Source organism: Strix aluco, chromosome 3 (genome assembly GCF_031877795.1).
Source record: "Strix aluco isolate bStrAlu1 chromosome 3, bStrAlu1.hap1, whole genome shotgun sequence".
NCBI classification, from domain to species: domain Eukaryota; kingdom Metazoa; phylum Chordata; class Aves; order Strigiformes; family Strigidae; genus Strix; species Strix aluco.
The window spans coordinates 93,798,708-93,815,087 of record NC_133933.1 but is presented as its reverse complement, the minus strand read 5'-3'; the positions used below and the strand labels follow the sequence as shown (position 1 = coordinate 93,815,087).

At 39.6% G+C, this 16,380-nt stretch overlaps 1 long non-coding RNA gene across 1 annotated transcript; it reads left to right on the top strand.

The window, feature by feature from the left end:
- The first annotated feature begins 9,720 nt into the window (after positions 1 to 9,720).
- LOC141921278 (uncharacterized) lies at positions 9,721 to 15,856 on the top strand. The gene is made up of 2 exons (XR_012622625.1): positions 9,721 to 13,229; positions 14,033 to 15,856. It is a non-coding gene; the product is annotated as an uncharacterized LOC141921278 (long non-coding RNA).
- Positions 15,857 to 16,380: the final 524 nt, after the last annotated feature.

Genomic DNA, 16,380 nt, shown 5'->3' with positions numbered 1-16,380 from the left:
GAAATGTGTGGCTAGATAAATACTTAAGGATGTGAGTTTCGCTATCTGTTGTCAAGCAGCAACAAACATCACAATGTCACAGCTCTTTTAAACTTTTCATGTTTAATCTGTAGGCCTTGTATCCATTCTACTACCTCATATTTTATAAAAAAAGGGCTCCCACAGAATCTGACCTTTCCTGAATTTCATATTAACTATCTCCAAAAAGTTCATTTGGGGTTAATTAACAAAGGAAAGTTGGAAGGGTTTCAAGCCTATATTTCTAGAAACTTGATTAGCAAGTCAGCAGAAAATTCAGTAAATAAACTTCTCCCTTGCTCTGCCATCTCAGCAAGTATTATGGAAAGCAGTATTAATAAAAAGTTTTGAACAAACTTTAAACCTGGAGTCTTTATGACTAATTATCCAGCTTTCCTTGGATTTGTCCGGATAGCTGAGTACCTACCCAAGTCCTGACTATTACCTTCAATAGGTATCAGGGATATCAGGGTAGCATTTCAGGCCTTTTTTAGTCATGATAAAAGTAAAAAGCAATATAGAGTCATGATAAAAAAGCAACTGAGAAACATCCTTTTCACTTTCTATGTGGGTACACTGAAACCATTCTGAGAGAATGCTAACCTAAATGCAGTATTTTTGTCCAAGAGAAAGCAGTGTATACTGATACAATTTTTATCTTCATGTTGCAACACTGTCTATAAAAAAAACCTCTTTGATTTATGCCAAAAGTCTCTGCAACCACAATGAGTGCCTGTCCTGAGGTCTGACCCCTGCTAAGGACTTGTCCTGACTCACCTCACCCTAGTTATAAAAGGTATGTAATGAAACATCAAATTCAGGTGAAGTTCATTTCACTATATTTTTTTTTTATGTAATCAGAATTCAGAAGCCATTTACTACTGTGTTTTAAGTAAAATTTACTCTTTCCTGTCTTCCTAAAAATAGAATTTATTTGTTTGTTATATTCAAACATTATTAAAAACAAAATCATAACTATTTGTTAGAATAAAAGTGTCCCTGAGTTGTAAGAATGGCAACAGACCTTTTCAGCTCTAAAGGAAGATCAAAGAAACAAGAAAAAGTGGTGTCTCCTGTCACCCATAGAAGTCTTCCACTTGAGGACTGGAACATTTTAGCATTTAATGGTATTACTAGGGATTTATTTGTCTGAGTCTGCTGCTAGTGATTGCTTTCCTTGCTAGCATTTATAACTTCCTGCGAATTTTGTCGTGTATTCGTATTGCCTTTGCAGAGTATCTTTGACCAAGATGAGTTTTAGAGTGACTCTTCCAGGACCTCACAATATTTGAACCACAAAAATAGTTCAAAATGTGCCAAAGGGGTAACATTCAGCAGTTACATGTGCAGGCAGTGGTTATTCCAAAAGAGGACTGCATTGCACAATAAAGCTGTATTACGAGAATACAAATAAAGCCTTTTTAAGTGGCCAAATCTTTTGTTATGGCTATGTACATGATACAGGTATTTTTGCAACTGTTAGTCCACATTCAGATAAATGATTAGTGAGCATCATACATTATCAAGGTGTTTCTGACAGACACTACAGTGGCTTTGCCCTTCTGGCAGGCACCTAATTCTGTTACTCAAATGGTATCTATATGGTACACTTTTAAAACTCCTACTCATGATTTTTCATAACTACCTATATTTATGTTTCCTTCCACCCCCTATACTTCTCGTCTCCCAAATCTACCCAGGTGTACTATGGATATATGAAAAGCTCTACTTGAAATATTTATAGAAAAAAGAGACTAGAAGGAACATTGGTCATCTAGTGTACCTTTGTATCTCAACATAGTGTTAAAAAGCTCCAATAAATGAGACTTCACAACCTGCTTTGGTAACAGTAAGGAGAAATAGCACAGGCAAGAATATTTCCTTGTTGCTGAAGTAGTTAATTAAGATGACTGACTCAGTTTAAATATTTAAGAATGGAATTTGGGAAATTTCCATGTGTCAGGCTGTGACTGATCAGAGGATTTGGACCCCCTCGAACCATTGTTTGAAATGCTGTTGAGCCTGGGATCTCCATATCCTGCTGTGGCACTGGGCAGGGGTTAGCTTCCAGGGCTACTGGTTTGGAAGAAGAGAAAGGGAACTCCATGTCCCGATGAAAACATCCGATTAACTGCTTTTTTAGGGTGGTACTTGTATTTCTTGTCTGACTTACCCCATCAAGATCTGTAGTCGATCTGTTACCAACTGATAGTAACTGTTGGATGCTCACTGTGGGTCATGGTACTCCAGCCAAGACCTCGCCAGCCCTGAATCAACTGAGGGTTTTATTTCACATATTTTACCAATGGCAATTCCCTTTATACTTCTCAGCACAATGTTTGCTTTATTTGCAATAGTGCAACACTGTTAACTCATGCTGGGTTTGTGATCCAAAATAACCCTATGTCCTTTCCTGCAGGGATGCAGGCTGAATGAGTTGGCAATACCAAGTCAAATTTGGCAGAGTCACAAGGTTAGGTTTAAAAAGGTGAATTGTTTAATGATTTAAAAATAGAACCGAAGCATTTTTAAAGTCTCTATTACGTAAACATTTTACACTAGCATTAGCAATCCTGACTTGTGCTTGGTAATTTGAAAATTAAGCTCATTTTTTGATCATTGGGAAGCATGTTTTTAGTTAGTTAAGCTGAAGGAGAAGCAAAAATTAAACAGCATAAGCAGTATGAGGTTATTGCTTAATTTTGATAAATTTTTATTATCTGGAAGTATGGTTTCTAACACAAAGGTGGATTTTTTTAAAATTTTTACTTTAAACCAGACAATGCACTCCTGAAGAGGAATCTAATGGTAGTTTGAAATGCCCAAAATGCCAGCACTTCGAGGTCACTGCCAGCCCTGCCTGTCCCTGCCCACCCTGCCAGGGCTTCCCCCACCCTGCCCATGTCTCAGGACCCCATTTCAGCCCCCCAGGGCCATTGGTCGCTGGCCCAGTGATGCCACAGCAGTGCCAGTCCCCAGCTGCACCACAGCCATGCCTGTGCCTGGCCATGAACCCCGCTGGCCTGGACCCTGACCACCCGCAGGCTGACTTCCCAGCCTGCCTCAGCTGGCCTCCTTGCTATGGACTCACTCAGCGGTCACGGGGCTGTATCTGACGCCGGTTACCCTCACCGAGCCTGGCCCTGCTTCATGTTCCCAGATCAACCTCTGACCGGCCTCAGCACCGCAGCAGAGCTGGACAGGGGCTGCCCCCAGCTGCCCATCCTCCTTCACTGGGGGTGGTGGGGCAAGCCCTGGCTGGTGACACCCTGCCATGCTGGCCCACATGGGGAGCCCCTGGCCCTCACTGCGCCCTGGCATGGCAAACAGGGACTGAGGAGGCTGAGCCAGGCTCCTGTCACAGATGAGGAGTGCAATGCCAAGAGGCGGCAGTAGGCAAGGTGCACCTGGAGAATGTCCAGTCGGGCCTAAGCACGACATTTTCCACTAGAAGGGTGGTGAGCACCAGAGCAGGCTGCTTAGAGAGGTTGAGGAGTTTCATGCCTGGAGATTTTCAAAACCTGTCAAGACAAGGCCCTGAGCAATGACATTTAGCCTGTTTTGAACAGGAGGTTGGTACGGATGAACTTCAGACATCCTTTCCAACCTGGACTGTTATGTGATTCTGGGAGTAGTACACCACTGAGAATGCCAAATTGTCTGAACATACAGGCATTTCTACAGGAATTTCATCACAGCCACAAAAGGCTGTTTCTCCTTGTGATCTTGATCCTGCATTTCTGTCTCTTTATCTACTTAGGCATGTATCTGTTTGGCCAGTAGGATTTTTACCCAGAACTCTCTTCGTACCCCTCACACTTTACTCCTTTCTTGCAAGGGTTTTATCCTACGTGCCTTAAGTCTAATTGAACTGTTTAACTTCAACAATTGGTGGTAAATATCTTAAGGCTCCACAATTTTGGAACCTGCCTCCAGATTCCTAGAAATACTAAAATTATTTTGGTATAACTTATACATAAAATATATATAAATATAATAAAGCAATAAAAATGCTTGTTGCAATTTTTATTAGTTGACATTGCATAGTCCAGGCATTGCAGAAAAAAAGCGGTACCTGGCCAACACATGTTGTTGGATGTGTTGAAGCACTGCGAGAGAATATCCACACATACATGGTACCATTAGCAACTTCCATAGCAACTTCCATAGAAGTAGTTGCATGCCTGTGTAGCCGTTCATTGGTGCTGCACAGTACACCTGGGGAAGAATGAGAGTTTAATTCTTCCATTTCCAATTGTTACTGTTCTGACTTGTAGACCATATCTTTCTTACAGTAAATCTAGCACAAGGCAAATAAAAGATATATATGCTACAATGCAGCATGTTCTCTCAACATATTAAATAATAGTCTGTGATGGTTTGACCTTGGCTAAATGCCAGGTACCCACCAAGTCGCTCTATCACTTCCCCCCGCTTCCCCTTTCTTTCTCAACAGGGCAAAGAGGGGAAAGAAAATAAGATAGGAAAGCAAAACAACCCTTGTGGGTAAAACAACAGCAGTTTTAATATAAGCAAAGCGAAGCAAAGGTCTGCGCGTGGAAGCAAAAAAAAGAAAACAGATTTATTCTCTACTTCCCATGAACAGGCGATGTCGGGCCTTCTCAGGAAGCAGGGCTCCAATACCCGTAGTGGTTGCCTCGGAGGACCAAGGGTGACCCCACCCCCTTCCTCCTTTCTCCCAGCTTTATACTCAAGCAGACGTCATATGGTCTGGAATATCCCTTTGGTCAGTTCGGGTCAGCTGTCCTGGTTGTGTCCCCTCACAAGATCTTGCCCACCCCGTCCCACTGTGGGGGGGAAATGTCAGAAAGAGCCTTGGTGCTGTGTAAGCACTACTCAGCAGTAGCCACAACACCAGTGTGCTACCAACACCCTGCCAGCTCCCAACATAAAACACAGCACCATGAGGGCTGCTACAGGGGAAAACCAATTCCGGCTCAGCCAGACCCGGTACATACTCAAAATAAGCATCCAAACTTTTTTCAGTATTTGTTTAAATAGTGCAGAGTTTCCTAAGAATTTTCCCATTTCTACAAAAAAAATTCCAGTTTGAATGAGGCCTAACTATTCACTGCTTTAGTTGTCAATCACACAAGAACAGACCTAATGTAAGCAGTTGTAGATTTGCAAAGGTGATCTAAAATGTTTCTATTTTGAATATATAGACACTCTGGAGTGACTTCAATGACCTACATAATGGCATTCCTTCTCTTCAAACTATACAAAACGCTTGAAGCAAATCTTCCTTGAAATATCCTTTTTTAATTAATTTCCTGAATTGGCTGGTGATGAGGAATGTAAAATATTTCTAGATTCCCAAGCCTGCTTATCTGAAAGATATGAAATCTTGATAGTGCTATCTTTTCATCACTAATGCAAATGCCTTCATTTAACACTACACATAGTTTTAGAAATTTAGATGTGCACACATATTTCCATCTCAGATATTTTAGAGATAATACGTGGAAGAATGTTTCAGATTAGAATGAAAATTTTTTAGACTGTTTGGTTAAGTGTCCTGCAATAAATTTTTCTTGGCTTCATTTTAGTTGCGCTAATAATGAATTTGGAGCTGAAGATTGTTCAACGCCCGAATGAAATTAATATGTCTTTATGGTATGATTTGTATCTTAATACTGGGAGTTCACTGTCTCGCTAGGAATAATAGGATTTAGAAAAAGGTCCCGAACAGCATTTTTACTTAAATTACCATATCATATGTATGTTCCAGCAATAAGTGGTAACTCTGCAAGACTCCTTCCATTGTTTATAAAAATGGGGTGAATTCTTTCCACTCTGCCAATTACAGACATAATTCCAAACAACTTCAACACCTTTAGGATAGTTTTGGAATAGTTTTAGAGGGCACTTCTGTTGTTTGCTTTCATAGTTATGTCTGGCACAGTAATTTTAATGGTTTAGCAACTGACAAAGCATGCTCCGAAATTTTCCTCTTTTAACTACTTCCTCTACTGTACAAGGGCAGATGATTTGGGGAGCCTGTGAAGGGCTTTTTCTTTTCCATGTGCTAATTACCATAAATATTTTGGATCATCCTACAAACTCCATTTTGTTTTCCAAATCATTAGCAATGTTAAAAACAAGCCTTCTGACAAAAATGTTGGCAGAAGCTCAAGCACAATTCCTAGTTCATCAGAAACCCTTCCTTATGCAAAGGAAGCTGTGTGGGGTCCATTACATGCAGTTCACTTGCCAAAGCACAGGAGGTTTAGTGCATGAGATTCCAGCTGTGCTTAGGTTTTTTATGTACAAATCATTTAGACAAGACCAATTAAAAACTAAAATCAGATAAATCAGCAGGGAAGAAGATTGAGGCAAATTTTTTTGAGATAATTGCTACCACTCTGCTTTAACAGGAGTCTGTAGGCAATGTACAAGGAATCACGGGCATTGATGGCTGTGATGGCTGGTTTGTAAATCTCTGTAAAAGAGCTAGACAGTTTCAGCATGAGTACAGAACATAAGGGGAAAATAATATTATTTATCATTTTATGAAGCTTAGCACCTAAAAGAGAACACTTGAATAAGGGCTTGTGAGTAGTCCCCAGAGATTATTCTTTTCAATTCGCACTTCACTACAGGATAAAGAAGAGCATTTCTCTCCAACCACTTTTGAGGTCATTCTCAGCCTCGTGATTACTCAGGTAGTAGCAGTCAATTTCCCATTAATTTATTCACTGACAGATCTGTTCACCTTGTCATCCAAAGAGCCATTCTATACAGCTCTATAGAGGCCCTCAGAGGGATACTATATGGATACTATAGCTTTTATGCAGCAGTTATGCATACCTTGAATTCTTAATAAGAAGCTAACAAGTGTGTAACAAAGATAAACAAAGCTGTATTCCTACACAGATAACAATAACTTGCCATACCAAAAATCCAAAAGGATGCTGTATTTCTAAGACAATATTTCAAAGATGAACTAACCTGGTCATCTTGAATTTTGACAATATTTTCCGAATAGCATTGTGTCCTTTTACAATTTTAAGATTATTTCTTCTGAAACTTAATTTGTAAAAATGTCTAATATTGTTTTCTGTCATGCCAAAGAAAGGAAATAACAGAGATTTTGTTTAAGCAGAAAATTTTCTGATTTTAAGTGGTCATGCACAAGATAATTCAACATTACTGTGGATTTTCAATTACAGGACAATAATGACAGGGTTTCAGAAATAATGTGGCGTTGTTGCCTGTGCATAGCAATTAGTTAGTGGCCTAGTTCAGATGAGAGTTTCAGTGTTTTATAAAATGTCCAAAGAATAGCTGTCCCAGTTAACATAATTAACTGCAAGGGACAGTTGAAGGGCACAGTTTATTTATTTCAGGAAACACTCAAAAATTAAATAAATTTGAGCTATAAATAAGCTCTAGGGAAATTCTAGGTAAAGTACATGGAGTGGACTGATAAAAACATCACTATACAGCACTAGATATATCACCTGACAAATAATCAGATGTCTTCTTGCTTAAGTTTGTGAGCTGTTTTATTGATTCATACTTGTAAGAAGCAAGAAGAGATTTCCTGAAGAAAAACGTTACTCCAAATATGTTTAAGAGTATTTATGTAAAATTAAAAAAAAAATATTAAAAACCCTAAAATGTTTTAATCCTGTCGGGAGAGAACAGTATGTCCCAATAAAGCTACATAGCACTACTTGTTACTCTATTCTACCATTACTGCTTGTAGAGTCCTCATAACTCTTCGAGGAATGTTCATACCATGGATTTCCCATGTCATTACCCAAAACCTCTAAATCTCCATTAAAAACAGAATGTTATTTATTTTCAGCAAATCCCACCTCTGTATAGCCCATGCAGTCTGTGCTGCAACATGCCTCAAAAAGAAGGCACTGCTAGGGGAAAGAGAACAGCAGAGGTACAGCTGAAACAGAGTACCTTTAAGAGTACGCTTTAAGCTCCCACACCCTTACATGCCAACATTAAAGAATCTTATTATCCTCCATCACTTTGTGTTGCTAGAATGTGAGTACAGAAAGCATCTTTTCATGGTTAATTAATTAATGGGCTCAGCCTAGCTGGGAGCACAATATTAGGTCTACAGCCACAGAACCACAGCATGCAAAACCACTTGTAATTAGCCTTGCATAGGTGTAGGGCTCAGTGTGCCACAATTATATGGACAATATTAACCACAGTGATCAGTATCCAATTATCCTGTGGGCAGTAAAATCTTACGTACAGTTTGTCTAATGTACAAGAGTACATACTCTTTACAACCATCAAAATATAGAGAACTGTGTTTTCTCCCACTGCAGTAGTTTCTTTTCCAAACTGAAGTCTTAAACTATTTAAATCTTTCTTTTGTACCTCAGCCCACCCTTTATACTTTTTCTAGTTTTTGTTAAAACTCTTTGGAGTTGAGATGACCACTAATGCAGAGTGTCCAAGATGCAAGTGTACTATGTATGACTTTATACAACATCACGGTCATTGTCTCTCTTTCATTTTCAGTTTCTGTGTATAAATAGTTTCTGAAACTGTATCCACATTTTTTAATGCCTCTAAAATTCTGTGCCAGTTTTCAGAGATTTATCCACAGTGACTCAGTAGCCTCTTTCCTAAGTTTCTTAAGTAAATTAGAGTAAGCCATTGTGTGTGTGTAATATTTGGATTAAATATAATCTGCCATTTTGTTACCCATTCACTTGGTATTGCAAGGTCTTTTGAAACTGCATCTCACTCCGCCTCCCCCCTGCAGCTGTGAGCAAACAGTCAGACTGTCTTTTGCCAAGCTCTCTGACATAAGGACGTAGTTTCATGAGTCAGAAAAGACAAGACTTTCTAAAAATCCTGATATCATGCATCTTTTCTGTTGTTCTTGGAATGGTTCTCATGAACTTGCCCTGATGGGTGAACAGATGCTGCAGGTGGCATTGTCTGTGGTAACTGAACTATGGGTACAAATATAATAATCCTTGTTCCCTACAAAGTGTGAGCTCCCCATTCTCTGAAAGTCAGAATTTGTCCTATTTCTGATGTCCATAAACTTTGGTCAAACCACAAAATCTCCATTGTCACAACTGTTTTAATAGATCTTTGGCCAACACTGGTCAGGATTTCAGGAGTTGTATACAGTTTGCACATAGCTATACTTTGGAGCACAGTGGCAACTTACCGCTGCACTAATCAGCTGCTCAAACACTTATGAATCAACTAGTCATTTAAAGTCAGTATAACAGTGATCCTACCGTATTACGCTACTTCTGTTGTATTAGAAGCACTGGTCTACAGAGAGGCAGTTATGAATTTATTGTGACTATCCAGCAGGCCATGAAGAAATAGTTACCATTTTCAAGCCCTGTATGTTGTGGTCTCACTAGGCGCTTATTCCACCGTAAGTTTATACGCAGGAATAGATCGCAACCATTTACTAGCTTATACCCTAGTAGAAATTGAAAGAAGCAAATAGAAAACTGAAGGATTTTGACAAATACCTACAAATACATCTGCATGAAGGGTGAGGAAGGGCAACAGACTTCTTGCACTGCAGACCAGTCCCAAAGCAAGCCCAGGTAGCGTGGCACAATAAACGTGGACTGTGTTCACAGAAATCTTAGTGTAGCTGAGGTGCCATGGGTATAGGCTTTAGTATGTACTTATCCTTGGTAATGCAGACTCCAGGTGGTGGATTTGGATGTGAGGAAACCAAAAGGGGATATAGGTGGTACTATAAACATATGTTAAAGAGAAATGTCAATATTCTTTATCACATGAAATAGTCTTCTCCATCATAAGGTGGACTGGGAAGGAGTTTTGCAGAAGGCAGGAAGTCACGGTCCATGCAGTGCATCTATAAAATAGATAACTGAGTAGGCAGCATCTTTCTCTGTAATTATTATTCTTATAACTGACTATGGATTTTTCCTTGTAATGAAGTTATACTACATACTTGCTTTGACTTCTCTGATCATGTGTGCCTCAAAACTGAGCTAATATGATTTTTTTCCTGCTGGAAATATATTTTATCCAGCTGAGTCAGAATCCAGTGTGCATTTTAGACCTGGATCCCCAAAGGAATTGTTTGTTCTAAGAATCAGCTATGTGGGATGTGCAGTGAGTCCCGACTTGGGGCTTTGAACAAATTGTTCAGCTAAAAGGGGGAGGATAACTTTCCTGTATTATGAGGTGTTGATTTTAACTTCTCAATAAATAATATCTCAATTCAAATGGTATAAAGTGGTTGCTCTCAGGCCAGATGTTGGTATGTCTAGTTTTAGCTATAAGGACATTCTATGGTTCGATCAGGAACAGAAGTTATCAGAAACACAACCTCCATCTCAGAAGAGCACCACTATAATTACTGTGTCCTAATGAGCATGACAGTGCAAAGATGCAATGAGAGCACATGTTTTAGTAACATGTAGCCTTTGCACAACATTTAACCTCCAAACTATTTTGTAAAGACCAAGTGAATAATCTTCATGTCACTGATCTGGAAACATGAAGCTGCATTTTGTCTACTTTCATTTTATAAAACATTATACCGAGTAAGTAAGTGCACATCATACAAAGTGCTGAGCACCCTGAATTTCTTTTCCAAAATGAGCCTATGGCTTTTCTAGAACTGTGCCTTTAAATGATTTAGCATCTTTCACAGGGAATATTTTGATGACTATTCAGTTATTATTTAATTTTCTGTAGGACCCTGATCTAGAATCAGGATGTGCTAGTGTATACTGAAAGACATAGTCCCTGCGCCACTAAGTTTTAAAACTGAGATCCTGATCCAGCAAACATTTGTATTATATTTTTATATGTGCGAGAGGTTCCCATTAAACTTCTACTGGGAAAAATTTACAGAAAGACCACACCTGCTGAGCTTCAGCCTTCTGGCAAGTGCACTATAAAGGCCTAATGGGAATTCACAGAGAAGAAAGGTTGCCTGCATTTAAAAAGGGTGTGAACCTTCCAAGCTCTCAGGGTATGTGCAAGTTTATATTTGGATAACCCAACATCTATGCATATAAATTGTCAGGGAAAATTAATGAATGGTGCATGTGCAGTATATCAAACGTCTTGGTATCTCAACCAATATTTTCATATGCACCAAAGTGCACATTCCTTACTGCGGGTTATATACAATGAGACATGTTTAAAGTTTAAAAAGCCATATTATTTGAATGTATCTGCATGCAGAAACCAGTGACCCACTTTCTTTAATAACTGGAAAGCACTTTTTGTGTTCAGTCATGGATTGGTAAAGAAAGTAAAGGGGTTTGTGATCAAGCAATCCTGAGACAGTTCATCCTAGAATTTAATTTTAAAGTTTAAAAGAAATAAAATGCAAGCGCTATCTCAGCCATGGCTTCAGTTTCTAATTTGTTTCCTTTGGCCACATTTTTTTTCATGGAACCTACTGTAGTGTATTTTTAAGAAGATATGCAATGTTTTATATATGAAAAACACTATGAATGAAGTATATACCCTTTATCTTGCCCATGGATTCCACACTACAACTGTAAATCTCACATTTCTTCTTTATTATTTATTTCTGATGACTGATATTAATATCTTCATACTGCCTTTGGCATGGTAGGTATTATTTATGTCCTAAAGTTGTTATCAGTTGTCTCAGTGAGACCTGAATTCTCTACAGCTCTTGACAGCCTTGCAGTGGCTCTCAGTCCTCCCTTTCCCTTCCCACCCCAAGCTCCTTAATAGGTTTATTATTTCATTTGGGGTTAAGGTACAGCATGTCTCATAGGTTTAGCTTCTGAATCTTCTCCTTTACACCTATCAGTGGCATTCATACCAATTTGTAGCATGATGAGCCTTCCCTGTAGTTTCTAAAAATTTGTTTGATGTCTCAAAATAATTTCTCTCAAATGGCAATCCAGGTTCCTGGGCACCATAGATTTTCTTCAAGATATATTAAAAAGACTGCATGAAGTGAAAACTTTGAACCTGGCTTTATATTCAGCACTTTTCCCCCTGTTATCTGAATCTCCTATTTTAGCAGCCTGCTCATTTGTGAGAGCAGTGATCCCATCTCCTGCAGAGACTGCCTCACTACAAACTCCCTCCTGAGAGGTGCTAAGAGCTCTGGCCCTCATTCATCAAAGTCTTTAGATACTTAGCTGCTGGGCTAAGATCAGTGTCTAACACTTTTCGGGATAAATCTTTGATTCAGGAAGAATCGTTCATTCCTTGCTCCTGTCAGCAGATGGGCCCTAAATAAAGAAGTTAATCTATTCTTCCTGGTTTGGTTGTCTGGCAGGAGAGAGACTATTATGCTATACTGGAGGACCCTAAAATTAGCTCAATTTACAATATCCCATCTGTTTTGCTCTGTAATTATGCTAAGATTATTATAAAATGTATATACCTGTGTAAAAGTTAATAACAAAAAAATTAATAGCTAAAATAATCAAAAATGTTTTAACTTCATTATTATTTCACCAAGCATAATGGACTGGGAATTTGGCCCAGTATACTAAAAACATAACTAATAAATCCTACATTATTTTTTAATTAAGAACACAGAATTACGTAGACTGCACATAAAAACAGTGAAAAAAATGATTCATGTACATGGTTACTAGCATAACAATAAAAAGAAAATCTTGTCTTGGAAGATAGTACAACTTTGAGTTAGAACATGCACAGCAACTTAATCCAGGAACTGAGAGGAGAACAGCAAACAATTTCAAATGTGGGGGGACATGTTCTTCAGGAAAGGAAAAGTTTTGGATCATCTAACTGGCACTGACATTTACAATGCATTTTAGTGTGAAAAAGGAAAATAAATTTTAAATGTGACCTTCTTTCTTTAAACAATGTAAAAGGGCCCTCCTGACATAACACATAAGGCTTGCCTCACTTCAGCCATCTCAAGTAAAGGTTTAAAGCCTGAGCCGCTTCAGGCAACCTGCGAAGAGGAAGAGGAGCCTCTTACCTGTGCTCCATTCTCCATTCTCCTCTTAGAGTCAGGATCTCTAAGTGCTTTCTTGTGGAAGACCAGAAAACCTCAGCTTTCACTCCAGCACCCATTGCATTACTGTTGCCGATCTCAAGAGAATGAATTTATTCTCCACAGCCATGCCATCTTGTAAATTGTTACTACAAGACTAACCACTGATGTCTTTTCTCAACCCAGGGAGTGAACGTTACATTCTGTTGATAACATCTAGAAGTGATCTATTTCTGTAAGTACACACATATAAGTATATACTTAAATAAGGATGGACACAAAGCAGTGTGCAGTAGATGCACTGACTATAGTCACTAAAGCCATGGTTTGGTGTCCGGCGGTGCCACGCCGAGTCACTCGCTTCCACAGCACCTTGGTGCTGCTGTAGCTTTGTGGAGGCGGCACAGTAAAGTGGATCAGCAGCTCAATTTGATTAACTATTTTCCGCTGAATTTTTCCTAACTGAAGTAATTATCCACACTTTGTATGACCCGCATAGAGCTAGATACCAGCATGTGGAAATGATGCAAAAAGGCTGGGGCAGAGGCAGGGAATTTGGTACTGGCACTGAAAAACTGAATGATATACTTGTCCCTGAGTTACCAGTGGAAACTTGTGAATTTGTTTTCAGTGTAAATGGAAAACAAGTATTAAGAAGATCCTTTCTAGGTAGAAGAGCTTTGTAGTTCAGACTCTGAAAAGAACTTGAACTTCTGCCAGAGAACCTGCCTGTGAACATGAGTGATCATGCAGTTACTGGCTGTTCCACTTTGTCTGCAAAGCCCTTTGTACAGGATGTTGCAAAGATACATTTCTTAAGTCTGTAAAGTACTCACCTGAAGAAAGCCAGACAGGCAAGAGGAGATGGAATGAAAAGCAAAAACATTCAAAAAGCGTTGAAGTTATTAAGGCATAACATGCTGTATAAGGTTTTGTTTCTCAGGAAGAGACTTGAAGGTGGTTGCAAATATTATTTACTAACTATTCTGCAGTGATGGTACATGTCCCCTAACTAACTAATTTCACTTTTCATTTCAGTTTAGTTTTGGTTATGCAATTGGAAAATAAGGTACAGAGCCAGTGTGCTGGGTTTGCATGGCAAGGTTTTGATAGCAAGGGTGTGCTACATGGTTGATTTCTTGAGAAGCTGCTAGAAGCTTACCCTATGTCTGACAGAGCCAACGCCAGCCAGCACCTTACCACTGGCCAAGACCGAGCCCATCAGCAACAGTGGTAGTGCCTCTGTGATATCATGTTTAAGAAGGGGAAAAAGTTGCTGTGCAACAGCAACTACAACCAGAGAGAAGTGTGAGAATATATGAAAGGAACAACCCTGCAGACACCAAGGTCAGTGAAGAAGGAGGGGAGGAGGTGCTTCAGGCGCTGGAGCAGAGATTCCCCTGCAGCCCGTGGTGCAGACCATGGTGAGGCAGCTGTGCCCTGCACCCATGGAGGTCCACGGTGGAGCAGATATCCACTTGCAGCCCAGGGAGGACCCCACGCTGGAGCATGTGTGTGCCCGAAGGAGACTGTCACCCCATGAGAAGCCCACCTCGGAGCAGGGTCCTGGCAAGACCTGTGGACCCATGGGGAGAGGAGCCCACAATGGAGCAGGTTTGCTGCACAAGACTTGTGACCCCAGAGGGGACCCAAGCTGGAACAGTCTGTTCCTGAAGGACTGCACCCATGGAAGGGACCCACGCTGAAGGAGGGAAAGACCATGAGGAGGAAGGAGCAGCAGAGACAACATGTGATGAACTGACTGCAATCCCTATTCCCTATCCCCCTGCACCACTGGAGGGGAGGAGGTAGAGAAATTGTGAATGAGGTTGAGCCTGGGAAGAAGGAAAGGGTGGGGGGAAGTTGTTTTTTAGATTTGTTCTTATTTCCCATTATCCTACTCTGAATTTATTGGCAATAATTTAAATTATTTTCCCTATGCTGAGTCTGGTTTGCCTGTGACGGTAATTTCTGAGGGATATCTCCCTGTCCTTATCTCGACCCATGAGCCTTTTGTTATATTTTCTCTCCCCATCCAGCTGAGGAGGGGAGTGATAGAGTGGCTTTGGTGGGCATCTGGCTTCCAGCCAGGATCAACCCACACAGCCCCTAAAAAGACATTTTGTAAGTGCAATCTCTGGCCACATGGCAAGAAAGCATTTGTAATGTTATCCTGATAATCTGTAGTGATTTGAAATCCTATTGTAATTTCTGTATCACTAGTTTTATTATTTGATTAAAGTCCAGCAGAGCATTAAGGATTACATTTGACTGAGGATGAATGATTTACAATTAGTTAGAAAAAATAAAGGTATTAAAGAATGTGCCAGGTTCATTTATTTGACAAATGAGTGAAAAGCTACTTACAAAAACACTTCAGAACGTAGCAGCACCTGGATCGTAATGTATTTTGTAGAAGCAATGGAAAAAGTAATTAGTTTGAGAACTGTAAAAACAATGCCATGAGGTATAGCTAAGATCTAGCTCACTGGCAATGCCGGGGCTGACTTCCACCACGCTCTACAGTTGTGCTGGGTCCCTCCCATGACTGACCCGGTGGTGACAGTCATCAGGCTGAGGAATCCACAGATAGGGGAGATATAAGGGCATGCTATACTTGGGAGTTAGGGCATGGTTTGGTGGTATCCAGCCTGGGGTTTGTACAAGAGGATCATTGTAATTCATTTGTGTTATAATAGTTGCTAAAATCCTCAACCATATTTGATGCTTTTGGATGGAAAGAGCAAAACACGTAAGATACAGTCCCATGAAGAAAAGATCTGTTGTGTGAAAGCACTTCTTCATGTTCCAGTGACTTACTGGATTTTATCCTTAAACTTGAAATAAAATTAATTTCTCAAATGCTGAAAAGGTAATTTTTAATTCTCACAGCTTTTTGACAAAGAGTCTTTGCAACAGAAAAAGAAGAGTCTAAAGTTAATCAGGAAGTGCAATGCTGACTTTCTGAAATGCAAGTGAAAATTCATGCCATGAGCACTCATCCTACATCAACTACTGCATTGCTATACTACACAGGGATTGAATTAAAGAATTGATGGTTTGAAACTGATGGGTTGCAAATGCCAAGCTTTTAGTATTTTCCAGTTTAATGTCAATAATGCTACAGTAATATTGACATCTAGCTTTTTAAAACACTATGCTTTCTTAATTTGTTTATATTGGCAACATTTGTTATTTCACAGTAGTGTAGGAAACACCTAGTGGTGACTGATTTAAGCCACTTGCTGTCTGTTTTTATTTGATAATGATAGTGTGTCAACAGGATTAACAACATAATGTGCAGCATTGCAAATGTAAAGAAACAAACTGTTCCAAAAAGTCTAATTATGCAGATTTATGTCTGTAGATATTTGTTAGCTTAAGTT